This window comes from Maniola jurtina, chromosome 12 (assembly GCF_905333055.1).
Source record: "Maniola jurtina chromosome 12, ilManJurt1.1, whole genome shotgun sequence".
NCBI lineage: Eukaryota > Metazoa > Arthropoda > Insecta > Lepidoptera > Nymphalidae > Maniola > Maniola jurtina.
This window is the reverse complement of record NC_060040.1, coordinates 1,679,998-1,694,685: the sequence shown is the minus strand read 5'-3', so window position 1 is coordinate 1,694,685 and position 14,688 is coordinate 1,679,998. Positions and strand designations below refer to the sequence as shown.

The 14,688-nt window shown below is 34.7% G+C and overlaps 1 protein-coding gene across 3 annotated transcripts in view; it reads left to right on the top strand.

The window, feature by feature from the left end:
• Nucleotides 1–1,183, top strand: part of LOC123870431 (serum response factor homolog) — a 315,743-nt gene extending 314,560 nt beyond the window's left edge. For 2 of the 3 annotated variants that reach the window (XM_045913742.1, XM_045913740.1), the window contains one exon: nucleotides 500–1,183. The gene's annotated coding sequence lies outside the window, so the exon portion shown is untranslated. Of the gene's footprint in view, nucleotides 1–493 lie in introns of all 3 variants that reach the window. The other variant, XM_045913741.1, reaches the window with a different exon arrangement.
• The last annotated feature ends 13,505 nt before the right edge of the window (nucleotides 1,184–14,688 follow it).

Sequence of the window (14,688 nt, the reverse complement as noted above, 5' to 3'; positions counted from 1 at the left end):
TGATGACAGCAGGGAACTCCAGGATCTGAACATCGGGGGGTAGGAAGTGAGGATCACTGGTAAGAAATTTTACTACTAACCTTTACAAAGAATAGCGTCTCTAGCGATTTGAGTTTGAGTTTGACTTAATGGCAGGGGAAGAGTCGAAGGTTTCTGGTAAAAAACTTTACTACTGACTGTTATGGATTAGAATAATCAACAGGGCATACTCTAGCATGCTTCGTGAAAACAGGAATTTCTGGAGTTTCTTACAAACAAAAGTTGGCGCTCGAATGCATCTTAATAATCCAAGATAGAAACCTGCTCAAGTGCTCAGCTAAACTATTCTTAATAGCGCTGTAAATAGAAGAATTTCAACTTTATCTACCTACCTATTTGATTTACTTACTAGTAAATTTATTGCGATTTCTTTTTAATTTTCAACTCACACAATTATATTATACTGCAGGGTATTTCTGTTCTATTGAAGAAAAAAAAAATCTTTTTTTTTTTGTTTCAGATGGCTGAAGACTGGAGTATCTATATTTTAATATTTCTTATAACATCACCTGTATTCTGAACTCTATCTTATCGTACCAAAGGTGTATATGAAGTGAGCTTTGTATTGTAACTTCAATAATAAACCATTTTGTATGAGTATAAAACTTCTTGTATTCTACTAATTTATCGAACAATTTCGAATTTACTTAGACATTTATATTAGAGTATTCGACTGCTAGCCTTTTCTTCGATGGGATTTCCCATCAGCAACATCTCAGCAACCATCTAGTTTTTTCAAATGTATAGACTGAAATCTGTGGAGCGAGTTTTGATGTAGTTTACAACGAAGCAGATTTATGTATTATGCGTAAAAAATGAGTTCTCACGCGCCAATTTAACGTTATGTATCAAAATCATGTCAATCATGTCTGATCCAACACATATTAAACACAATTAACATTTACAAAATTAACGCCTTAAAATCTAACTTAACACATCGATGAACTTAACTTAAGGTTTGTAGGTATACTATTTGTGTAGTGCCAACGAAAAGGCCCGACTCAGCTAAATGTTGTGGATACCAAATTTAACCACAACCCTGTTATGCTATTTTAGTCCTTATTCTAAAGGTAAATCGTACTTTTGACATGACAGTTGACCCATAGTTAAAATGGCGCGTGAGAAGTCATTTTGTACGGACAATATCGACAAAAATTTGTCTCGTTTTATTTCTGTCTTAATCTGAGCAAAGTCAAAGTACGCTTTATAAATTTCAGTTTCTCAAGAAATTCATTCTCTATTCTGATAAAATCTAGCATGGTAATGGAGGCCTTATATAATTATCCACAGATTGAAGCGGGTTAAACGCGCGTTTACACGCCGTGGTTCTGTTAAAAACACAATCTTAAACTGTAAAACAGTCAAATACTCTATAAAATATACTTAACGCTCCGGCTACACACTCTTGCCTGCCCAGTTCAATCTTTAGCAGCTTTTGGAACTACGTGGGATACCATCTTGCCGTCCACACGCACGCACTTATAACTCCTCAAACTGGCTTGCGCAGATATGCTCTTAGCTGGAGATCTACAGAGCGCACTTTGACTTAAGTCACTGTTAAAACGAGACAGCCTTATACCCCTGGCATAAGTCTGTCTCATTTTAACTGAAACTTAAGTCTAAGCAAAGTCAAAGTGCGCTCTATAGATATAAGCTCTCAGGTAAAACGCGTGTAGCCGGAGCTTAAGAAATATAAATCGTTACCTTGCTATAGCATTTCTTAGCCTTGCCAAGTTGCTTGTTATTGTAAATTGTAGGGAAAATTGGAAATATTGTATAATACAAGTACGTAATAATTTATTGTATTAAATTAGGTGAATAGCGTGAATAGATAAGGATTGTTTGAAAATAACCTAAGAGTATTTTTGTACCAAAATACCAGTTAAATGAGGGCTACATTGAAAATACTGTGAGAATTATTAATTGATTGTTAATAACATAAATGTTAGTGAAATATTTAAAATTTCCCCCAATAATGTCTATCATATTGTTTTCCTGTAAAAACTTTATTGCTAAAGTTTACTTAGTGCTGAAATTACCTGTAGCAAATATTTTTTTCCTATTTCTTTATCGTCTATGATTTTGCCATAGATTAGCCCTCATTTACTGTAAAACTATCTATTGTTCTTCTGTTTAATTTTTTTTTTTTCAATAATTGACCTGATTTTCATGTGTATTTTCCTTAGCGTAAAATAATATTTGTAGAACAAATTACCTAAATAAAAATAATCTTTATTATTAATATTAAATGAAAAGGTTTTAAGAAGTGGTTGCATTATTCTAATTTAGTTTAACATTTTTACTGTAAGGATTTTCATTTCAACATCCTAGGTTGTAGAGAAAAGAGAACAAAAGCAATTGTTGTTTAAAAGATACGAGGACATTTTTGTTTTTAATTTAAGTTTAAAATGTAGGCATGCGGTTTGAATTCAGAAAAATGTAGGCCAACTTTTCTAAGAATGTGAACAAGTGTAGTGTTTTAAGTTTGTATTTATTGCGTTAAAAATATGTGCTAGTTGCAACTTGAATTGAGAAAAAATATAACATGTATGTCACAGGCAGAAAAGTCTTTGTTTTACTAAAGTGAAGACTGGTTGAAAAATAGAAATGTTCTTAGCTAAAATGGCGCAATAATACTTATACTTTCTGGGGCTACTATGCATTTCATTTGAGAAGAGCATTGCCATATTATATGCGAGTTGCGTAGCGATACAGCGTTGAGACTACATACAGAGTGTAACCAGAACACTAGTCTGAACAGAATTTTTCAAACCCGCATTGTATAGCGTGCAAAAATTAGGTCTATAAGACGCGGCATTAACTTCGAGTGACCTATTTACGGAACGTTCGTTGACCTCTAGCATTAGTCAGAGGTTTTATTTGCAAAATATTGCGAACTTTACTAAAAAACAGGATTATTCAAAAAAATCCGTAGTTTTTTCATGGTATCTTATCAGTAATCATCAGTACTACATTACCTGTCTTTATTTTGGCTAGCGTTCTGGTTACATGTAGATATTGGCGCGGGGGTCACGCAAATTTTGGCATCTTGAGCGTGCTACAAAAAATGGCGGCCCTTTACCACGGTTAGTTTTCGTTTACAATAATAACAGTAAATATAAATCAAGCGAAAATTAAATATTTAAAAGAAGGTTGCGTGATTTAGCTAGGATGTCTAACTGGGTACTTATAATTTCTCATTATTTTTGACTATTAGGTTGTAGGACTTTTTGTTTTGCCAATAAAATGAGTTAATCTGATTCTAAACTGCCTACAGAACAACTACGTAGCTATTTTGATGGCATGGCATTTAAATGATGATTTTGTTTTGTTTTCATTTCATTACCTGTAAGCATAGTAATTGTGCGCATTATTTTGAAACGGATATTATTTAAAACAATGATTCAGAAACGTTCAGAAAACGCAAAAAAGGTTTAGTGCAGTTAAGGAAACATGAAAAATCCTGAGTGAAATGGTTTTTGTACTTTTTGAATTTAGAAATTTAAAAATAAGGTATATATTTCCACTGTTGTTCTGTAACTTTTCAAGTTAACGTTAACTCTGTGATCTGTTGTTCATTTAGTGCGGCCCGTGTGGGGATGAAATACGTCTTGATCTGTCTGTCTGTAAATGGGAGATTTACCCATAGTTAACGTTAGTTTGAAAAGTTACACCAAAAGCTTTGAATGTTACGTTTCATGTAAAAATTGCGTGAAATTGGAGTAAAGTAGGTAAATCTGCTAAATTGTATAGTGGTATCTAATCACGACGTTTATCCAACAATAGGTTCGTCACAATAACGTTACGTTTAACGGTTACCATAGTTACCGTATAACATTTAACACCATTAAAGCAAAAGGTTGCATAAGTCAGGGTTAGTAACTTTGAACCAATATTTTATCACATTTAACCTTAATGATTGAGGTACCTATAGATGGATGGTAACGGTGGCTCCACCAACATCAATGATGGTAACGTTTTGAATTGATATCTTCACACACTTGTGCAGATTTACGCATAGACGCAAGTACATGTAAATTAACGTTAACCGCATTAGTTTTTCAATTTAACGATAACTTTTAAAATGAAAATTTGCACGCCCAGAATTCTTACCGTTTTCAATAGGATCGGACCGAATATTAGTATTTTCTGAACGTTTCAGTAATTATTATACTATTATAAGTACTGATATTTTTGTTTTGTGGCGTCGACAGATGGTTCACATTTTAATAAGAAAGTTGTTTTAAGATAATACTGAATTAATGTTCCTTTCTCGTTTCCTATCAATTAATAAAACATTTTGGAAGTTTTTGTTCGTTTTATTTAGTATTTTTAATAACCTGAATACAAAACTATTCCAGGAAAATTCAAATTGACCTGCACAATTTAACAATAAAAAGCCTTATCAAGTGTAAATTAAAAATTTATATCACCCCCGACAAGTGAAGGTTACAGTACCTAACTAGAAAACGGCTGATAACTTTCAAACGGCAGAACCAATTTTCTTGGATTATAGCTAAGAACACTCTCGATCAAGAAAGCTTTCAAACAAAAAAACTAAATTAAAATCGGTTCATTAGTTTAGGAGCTACGATGCCACAGACAGATATACAGATACACACGTCAAACTTATAACACCCCTCTTTTTGGGTCGGGGTTAAAAAGGCCAATGCCGCGGCCACGGCCGTCTCACTGGATAGCATGGGTCTGCTCGCAAAAGGTGAAGGTTTTGGGCATACTCTACCACGCTGACCAAAATGCGTATTGGCAGACTTAACTCACCTTTGAGAAAATTATGAAAAACTCTCAGGCATGCAGGTTTCCTCACGAGGTATTTCTCGACCATTAAAGTAAGTGATAAGAACTAAGTGATGAGTGAATTGCTTAAAACGCACTTAACTCCGAAAAGTTAAAAGTGCGTTAGGAATTAAGTGATAAATAAGCAATGATAGCCTCCTGGTTTAACTGGCCTCCTAAACGTAGGGTTCGATCCCGGGAGCACCTCTAACTTAAAACTCATGTCATGTGTAGGTAAACTAAATTTTCCCATGACATTATTAACCCCCGACCCAAAAAGAGGGTGTTATAAGTTTAACGTGTGTATCTGTGTATCTGTGTGTCTGTGTATCTGTGTATCTGTGTATCTGTGTATCTGTCTGTGGCATCGTAGCGCCTAAACGAATGAACCGATTTTAATTTAGTTTTTTTGTTTGAAAGGTGGCTTGATCGAGAGTGTTCTTAGCTATAATCTAAAAAAATTGGTTCAGCCGTTTAAGAGTTATCAGCTCTTTTATAGTTTTCGATATATAGTAGTTTTAGATAACCGTTAGGTTCATAATATTATGTCAATAGACAAATGTCAAGCTGTCAAGATGGACGTTGCCTAAATACATAATTATTTATTTGAAAATTATGTTTTGGAAAACTCAAATACTTTGGATCGTCGGGGGTGTTATAAATTTTTAATTTACACTTGTTTTATAAGTAAATAAAAAGGCTATAAAAACTTATCTCATCGATCAAGTCTATTTTTATTCCCAAGTTCATTCACATTAAAAACAAAACCGATTTCAATGAAATAAATTGAGAGCAGCAAGTGCTCATCGATACATTTCAGTATCGATTCCAAAATAAAGAATCGATCTAGACGCCATAACTACCATTGAATTCAGAGAAAAAATACCTACCGACTGGTTTTCCAGACAGACAAAAACTAGACGTTCGGTAAGTAATAAAAAACGTACAATTGACAAATAGTAGACCAGCGAAGTAAAAACTGTTTATGTTGAGGCCATTTTACGACAAATTGTAATAAACTACATGCACATTTACATCGAATAACTGATATATTTTATGCAAATATGGTTTACATACCTATTGGAATAAAGAACGAAATCGCTTGTTATAATATTGACATTTACTCATCATTCAGTACAAAGCCAAGCGAAAGGTCTTACTGTACTGGTGCATTTATTACTGATATTCGGCGTATTCGATATTTGAAAAGAAGACCTGCGATTGGTCAACTCTTATCCAATAAGCAATTGATTGGCAATTCTCAATAACTAGGTAAGCATGGAGTCGACGTTGCGGAATAAATTATTTTAATTTATTTCATGTTTTTTTTTTACCGCGAATGAAATATGTGTTTTATTTCGTTATATTCACTTTTTGTGTCAAGTTACAAATGTTATTTCTAGACGCGACATATTTAATTGACGTTTCAGTTCGCGATTGATATATGAATTAAAATGACAGAGATAGATAACACTTGTCACTAATATAAATAAAAAATAGGCATCGATACATACAGGGAGAACTTCGTCCAATGGCTGTGCAATATTGAATATAGGTATAAAACAAAAAAAACGCAAAACCTTACAATCTAAGTTAATTTTACTAGTAGGAGTACAGTACCTACCTGTCAATTTATATTTCATGTGAGGAATTTTGTATTGGAAAATTGAATTCGTCATAGCAAATAAGCAAAATACCTGCGAGACAGAAAAGCTGCAAAAAAAGAGTAGTTTAATAACCAACTAGTTATGAACAGAATATAATAGGCCAACTTAGGTAACTATACTAATTTTACTATTTATTCCGAATGGAAAAATATTTATCAAGAAAAAAATACTTTACTTAGGTTAATTAAATACCTAATACTTACAGTTTTTTGCTTCGTGGCTTAGTTAGATATAACTCTCCTTCTTGATTTTATAATAATTTCCTACAATATTATAAATGCGAAAGTGTGTTTGTCTGTTAATTTATCCTTCAATCACACCGCAACAGAGCAACGTATCGACGTGATTTTTATCATGGATATAGAAGACCTGGAGAGTAACATAAGCTACTTTTTGTCCTGGCAAATCAAAGAGCTCACAAAGAATAAAATTGAAACTAAATCCACGTGGACGAAATCGCGGGCATCATTTAGTAATAATATAATTTAAAAAAAAAAAAACATTTCTTCGTAAGTGAATGACTATTTTCATTTCAACTCTTATTAATAAACTAGCTGATGCCCGCAGCTTCGCCCGCGTGGATAACCATATGAACTTAATATGAGGTAGTTCTTCGAAATTACAGACAGACACTCCAATTTTATTTATTAGTATAGATTGACAATAAGTACCTAAAGGTATATTCCTGAGATCCGAGATTCACACATGACTTAAATAAGTACCTATATATAATTATCCCTAGTAGATAGGTATCGAGACTCACACATCACTTAAATATTTGCATTAATTTCAAAATATCCACTCTTAAGCTTCCCATGTTCTATGAACTATTGAGAGGCGAATATTTTTTATCGCAATTAAAGCATACATTGACGAGTTATATGTGTGTAAATATTAACACAGGTACACACATGTAACGTTTGAATTCCGAACAGCAAATGATCCGTGTACCCTTTCACGGGTATTCATTGAAAAAACTCCGAACTATTCTTATGTACGAGATGGTATGTATGTATTTGTTTACTTACATGAATGTATGTGAAGATATTTTCAATTAAGTTAACTAAGTTAGTAGTATACATTGTCAGCGATTTTATTTCAAGATCTTTTTATAACTCTGTAGTTTTCTAGAATGTACTCTAATTGAATTAATCCTATTTTCAGCAGTTTTAGCTTGACAAACATAGATTAATATAATTATGACTAAAACTAGTTGAGTCGCGGGCATCAACCATTCAAATAGTTTAGTAGTTTCAGTGTAAAGCATGCACAGACAGTCAGACAGTACTATGGTCCATTAGTGGACGATATCCTAAAAAATACTAGATACGGAACCCTAAAATTACAAAATGGTAGCCATGAAAATTATAGAAAAATTAAAAAGTGTTATTTCTTTTATGATGGTATATTGTTTGTTGTTATAGCGGCAGTAGAAATACACATTCTGTTAAAATTTCAACTCTCTACTTGTTACGGTTTATGAGATGCAGCCCGCTAACAGACAGACGGTCGGACAACGGAGGCGTAGTAATACGGTCCCGTTGGCATTCTTCGATTACGGAACCCTAAAAAGGTTTTCACAATCCATCCTTCACTTCAAAACGTGGAAAACAAATGAAAGCCTTCATTTAAAAAGCACTAAGGGAAAACCCATTTACTACAATAATTAAAATTCAAACGGTATTCACAGAGCATCTGTCTTTGTCCACGTTTATTGTTATTGTCTCTACTGTATTGATGTTTGCCGGGCATCTTGGCGGTGAGTGATGCCCGCAATTTGTTTGAATGGAGAGCCTTTTGGATACTAAAATGGACTGTAGAATTTTCCATTATATTACATGAAAATCGATCTCTTTTGACCAATTTTAATAACCTCTGGCGCTGGATCGTAAATAACTCTTGCCGTTTTTGATTCTCTATCCATCGTCACCGGCTCACTACTAAGCACGAACTTCTGTTCAGAATGAGAAGAGTTTAAGCCATAGTCCACTGGCCAAGTGCAAATTGACAGACATCCACACTTACGATATTTTCCTTCACCATTAAAGCAAGTGATGTTTAATTCCTTAGAAAGCACATAACTCGAGCAGGTGGGTCACCTGGTGTTAAGTGATTACCGCCGCCCATGAACATTTGCAGCACTAGAGGTACCACCGATGCGTTGCCGGCCTTTCAGGAATATGTTGGTCCGCCCCTTGAATAACCCCATGTTGTAATCTAGTGGGAGTTGATTCTACAGTTTGCAAGTGCATGGATAAAAAGGATCTAGCACAAATCTCAATAAATCTAAATAAATTCGCAATTAAGATCTATCACGATGTAAATATGTAGGTATAATTTACAAACTCAAAGTAAATACCTAGTAATATCGCCGCATATTTTTCCCTACATTAGCATTGCATCATTAACTGGTATATATTTTTATGTCCAACTTGAGGTAGGCTTCGCATAACATATTGTATGTCATTTCAACTATGTGGCCACAAGCCGCAATGCCTTAGATTCTTTAAAAGCAGACGACCTTACTATACCTACATAGTCTAGTTTAGTTAGTCACTTTTGACTTTGTTTAAACAAATAGTTTTACTATGTACCTACTAACTTTACTCGCGACTTCATCGACGGGATATAATTAAATATAGCCTACCAGATGATGCGGGAAACCTCATCCCCGTGGATTTAGGTTTTTTAAAATCCCGTGGAAACTCTTTGATTTTCCGGGATAAAAAGTTATGTCAGCCTGTGTCGTAATGTATGTATGGCGCACATAATAACTACATACATCTTACAAAATATCTAGGAAGACATAATATTACGTCTAGTAATTTGGCTCTATTTTCATTATTATATTAGTAACTAGTATAGAGATTATATTATGCTTATAATATCAATAATGACCAGCATAGGCCCGTAAATTCATCCATGTGGACGACACAAATGACAAACCCCTATTTTACTCGCCTAAAGGTTTGGTAAGGAAATTTTTTGGGTTTGAAAGAAAGGCAAAAAGATTTGAAAGAAAGGAAAAGAAAAAAGGAGTTGCCTATCACACCTGTCTTAGCGGATGTCTACGTCATAATAGCTAGATGCATGCCATTCAGCCCGATCCGGCAATTAGTTTGAGCTGTGCGTTGATAAATCAGTCAAAACCCTGTACAAAATTTGGCACCAATACCTACTCGCTATTTGGAGAGCCATCAAAAGTTTTCCGCCTAAGAAAAACAGGCATTACATATTCCGTATGGCCGGTACATAAGCATTTTGCAATTGTATGGACGCATTATTTTAATAACCGCACCATAGTTGGTTTCGCGCGTCAAATTTTCATGGGGTGACAATGGTTTTATTTTTAGTTAATCAACATGAATTGTATATGTTTTAACTTAAGTTTATCCTACCAAAAGTAGTTGGTTTTTGATTGATGAATTTTGTAAAACTATTACCACGAAAACCTACGCTATACCCAAGTAGTCGAAAATGATTAATTATTGAAATCGGGTTGAATTGAGTTAAATTTAATTTAACTACATTTTAAATATTTTACTAAGTATATCAAACAGAGATCAATTAATAATTATTACTATACCTATCACGGCCGAATGCGAATATATTTAGTTGAAGTGAAGGTGAAGATTATACTGCTTAAATAATATTTGATTTTAAATAACCTGACAGTGCTGGACATAGAGTCGGTACCCCTGCGACACGCTTCCAGCACCATGGACCCCAATTTCCGTTGATTCTTTGAACTAACCTTTGGTAGATCATCATTGTCAAGATTGAAACCTGTATCCCCCTGAGTTATTACTTGATCCTAGTGGTCAAAACGTCGTCGTTGCGACGTCTAACCATGACCGTTGACATTAGGCAGATCAGCGAGGTGAATCATAGCCACCGAGCTTCTTTTATAATCCATTGAAGGCTTTCTACGAAAAAATATTTTAATATCACCCAGTGAAACAGCAATGTAGAACCAACCAACCTCGGTGGCTATCAATCAATGTTAGACACTAAATTAGCAAATCATTTAGCTGATGGTAATAAATGTAGTCACCCTAGTAAACTTTGTATGCCTGCGCACGCGCCTCCCTAAATAGTCGCGTCCGCTCCGCGTATGGCGGCGTTCATTGTCCGGCGCGCGCGCCGCCCGCCCGCCTGAAGGACGGTTTTCATTAATAAAACACGGATTCCTCGACCGTTCGTCAATCGTTAATTAATCAGCGATATAATCTATACGCGCCATTTTAGGCGGTACGGTAATGTGGCACAACAAAGTTGTGTCGACTGTCGGTAACAGATAGGCCTCAATATCGTCTAGCTGAAGAAAAATCTCGTGGAAAAATACCTATGCAGAAAAAAAAATAGAAGTTAGTGAAGGCCTGGTATCCAGGGCCATAAAATAAATTGAAAAAACAAATATAAGTTGGTGGTTACACTAGCCTTAATATTATAAATATGAAACTGTGTCTGTTTGTTTGTTGGATTTTCCTTCATGGACAGAAAAATTGTGCAATTGGACAATTTTTTGCATGGATATAGGTAGTTAAAGACCTGGAAAATGACACAGGCTGCTTTTATCCCAGAAAACTAAAGAGTTCCACGGTATTTTTATAAGTATTGGATTTTTAAAAACAATTCCACGCGGACGAAGCGTCATTATCAGCGGGTGTCATCTTGTATAATATACTAAACTTTAAAAAAAATCCGAACTATATGTGTTTAAAGCAGTGAACTTACATTAAATGTAAAGGAAAATATCGTGAGGAAACCTGCATGCCTGAGAATTCTCTTCTCCATTACGTTCTCAAAGGGTGTGTACTGAGCACAGGTATCCTCTTAGAATTAGGAGGATTAAGGCTATGATCCACCTCGCTGGCCACATGTGGTTTGGCAGATTTTACACACTTTTCATAACATTATGAAGAACTGTCAGGCATGCAGGTTTCCTAACGATATTTTCTTTCGTCATTAAAGCAAGTGATTTTTATTTTCTCAAAATAATAATCTAATTAATACTGTATCTTAATTCATTATTTTAATGAATTAATCGAACAGTCAATTGATTCTCTTGAATATCGATGGAGTTGCAACAACAATTTGTCATTGTTTCTCCAATTCACACAATGATTCAACCGTAGACACCATGGCGCTGGGAATTCTATGATTCCATTAATTATAATCTATAGAAAGAATAAAGGCATTTCTCCATACGTTCCCACTTCTGATTATACCATTATAATTGGTGTAAAAAGGCTCAGCCATTTATCTAATTGTGTTACGATTGATGGTTGGTCGTCATGCGGAACCGTTGCGCGGATCAGACTGCGGGGAGCCCACGTTTCTAATCAGCATTGCCACTGTTTGGCAACCATACAGTAGGGTAGGAACTGTGAGTGGCGTTTTACAGGAGTCCTAACCACCCTGCCACATTTCTCACCAAGACCCTCATCAACCACTGTCGAGCAACGTGCTTCAGAGTCTCGTTACGTTCCAAACCACAACGAGGCGATATATACCTCGTCTGGACGAACCATTGTTGTAAATACAGTATAAATATTGTAAGCTAGCTGACGCCCGCAACTTCGTTCGCGTGGATTTAGGTTTTTCGAAATCCCGTGGGAACTTTTAATACCTCAAATGCAAGTTCGATTACAAATACAAACATTTCTTCATACAAAAAGGCTCGCAAACTATGTTAAACTTATTTTTGATTATGAATTTCACTAAGCATTCGTGCATAATCTTCGGACTTTGTTTTGCCAGTAATTCTTACCCAACTGTAATATTACTACACCACGTTTCCAATAAGCATTATAGGTACTCGGAAAAGCTCAGGAATGCCAGATGTAATTACTATTGTCTGGTATGTACTCATAAAAAGGATCACCTATCGACATGATAAAATTCGCTTCGACAATTATCTATGTATTTTCTCAGTATCAGATACGGTCGGATTTTTAGGGTTCCGTAAAACAAGCAACCGTTATAATTTCGCCCAATCTATCTGTCAGTCTGCTCGTCTATCTGTCTGTCTCTTCGCCTGTCACAGCCATTTTATAAATAAACCACAAGAGCTGTAAAACACAGTTTTAGTAACCTATATTTATATAGTATATTTTTTAAATTAATTTTTAAGGTACCTACCTTCCTGAACATGAAAACGAGCGTTGAAAAAAAGTCATTTGCTCCCTCGTTGAATATATATTATAAAAGGAAAAGATGAACTGTCTGACTAATCTACCAACGCACAGCTCAAACTACTGGATGGATCGGGCTGAAAGTTGGCATGCTGATAGCTATGATGACGCAGACATACACTAAGAAAGGATTTTTAATAATTCAACCCCTAAGGGGTTAAATAGGCGCTTGCAGTTTGAGTAGTCCACGCAGATGAAATCGCGGGCATAAGTTAGTTTTATAATAATAAAAAATAATAAAAAAAATGTAAAGTTCCCTAAATAGTTAATGAAAATAAACTAATGTGCAAAATTTATTGACCGTCTTTTAGCAACTAACTTAACTACGGAACCTTATGCGTGATTCGACCCGCACTTGACCAGGTTTTTTTATTACTATAATTATGAGTTTTGTTAAAGTATACTCGCTTGTGTTTGTATAATACATTGTAATGCGTCTAGCTGTTATGCGGGAACTATAATTATACAAACATTTTAAACTACTCGTTATTTACGTACATAATAATAATAATTATAAAGTTTTTATAAAACACAATCCTATTAAAAATAATTGTATTAAAATGTAAAGGATTATTTAAACGCCAAAAAAGCTTGGGAAAGAGTAACCCTAATGATAAAATTCGAATTGTTCTGACCTAAACTATTGCTAACTTTTGATCAAGGGCCTGGAATTGGGTTGGAAGTTGGAACTAGACCCCGCTGCTAGTGGGACCCATTTAATCATATTTTTTTAGTTACTGTTTTTACTTTATATTTGTTGTTTCTGTTATTTTATTTTCTTGTTGTTTCTGTTTTTTTTTTGTTTCTGTTATTTTTAATAATATTATATAATTTCTATTACCTTTTAGAATGTGTGGGTTTGTTTTTATAAAAAAACGTTCGATCATACAAAAACTGGAAGAAATAGATTCTTTCTTTGTGTTTCAAAGAAAATGGGTGAAATAAATCAAACCCTCGAAACAATTTATTAAGTGCAACATCTTTTTTATGAATGCTATTTTTTTATCGACCCATACAATGGAGTAAAAAACGGTAGGGCCGCAATAAATGTATTTCTTCCCTATAGCCATTATCTAGTGGCAATTTATTTGCTGCGCGAGCTGTGCGCGAGAATCAGACCGTTTCAATACCGCGTGTGTCAATCACACGAGACCAGCGCAATCAGGGACCATCGAAGCCTTCATTAGGGTTGCCACCCTGTAATATGAAAAAAAAAAATTGAAAAATCTACTCAGAAATCAGAAATTGCGAGTTTTGTTCTGCTTAGCCTCGTGATTAGCAAATCTAAGGGGTATCCCACACCTGAGAAGTCGAGCCAAAAAATTAACTAAAGTGAATAACAACACATTTGAAAATTGTACCATACAGGCACTATATTGCATTTTTTCAAAAATTTATAGCCAGCGTCACCCCGAAGGACTGGATAAGGATTCTAACGATACTGCATTATAATCTAAATCGGTTTTGGCATTTAGAAGTTATGATGGAATAAAGATACTCCACTCTTTTTTTGGGTGATCATGATAAATAACTTTGGTGATTAGTCCCAGTAAGTGCAAATCCCCTTTTTCCAGTTTGTGTTGGCAGAAAAAAAGTCAATCTAATAGCTGTTTTATAACAGTTAACGGATTAAAAACCTTGAAATAAATAAAATATAAATCACATTACAACTGTTGCCAATAAGTCAACAAAATTCATTGGATTTAGACATAGCACGATTACTATGATGATTGTGAATTATCACGACGGGGACTCATGTAACTGGTTCGAAATATCGATAGATCAATCATGATATCAATCGCGGTTATTCATATTATTGTGTGAAAAGTTATTTTCAAAGGTAGCAGCCCTACCCTTAATAAGGGTCGGGAGGAGCGGTGAAAAACGTTCAAATTATGAGATGGCCCGATCGTGTTACGCGCGCTACAAAAACCCAGCGTACAGCCAGTTGTAAGGATCGACTTGTGGAAAACTCACGTTTATAACAT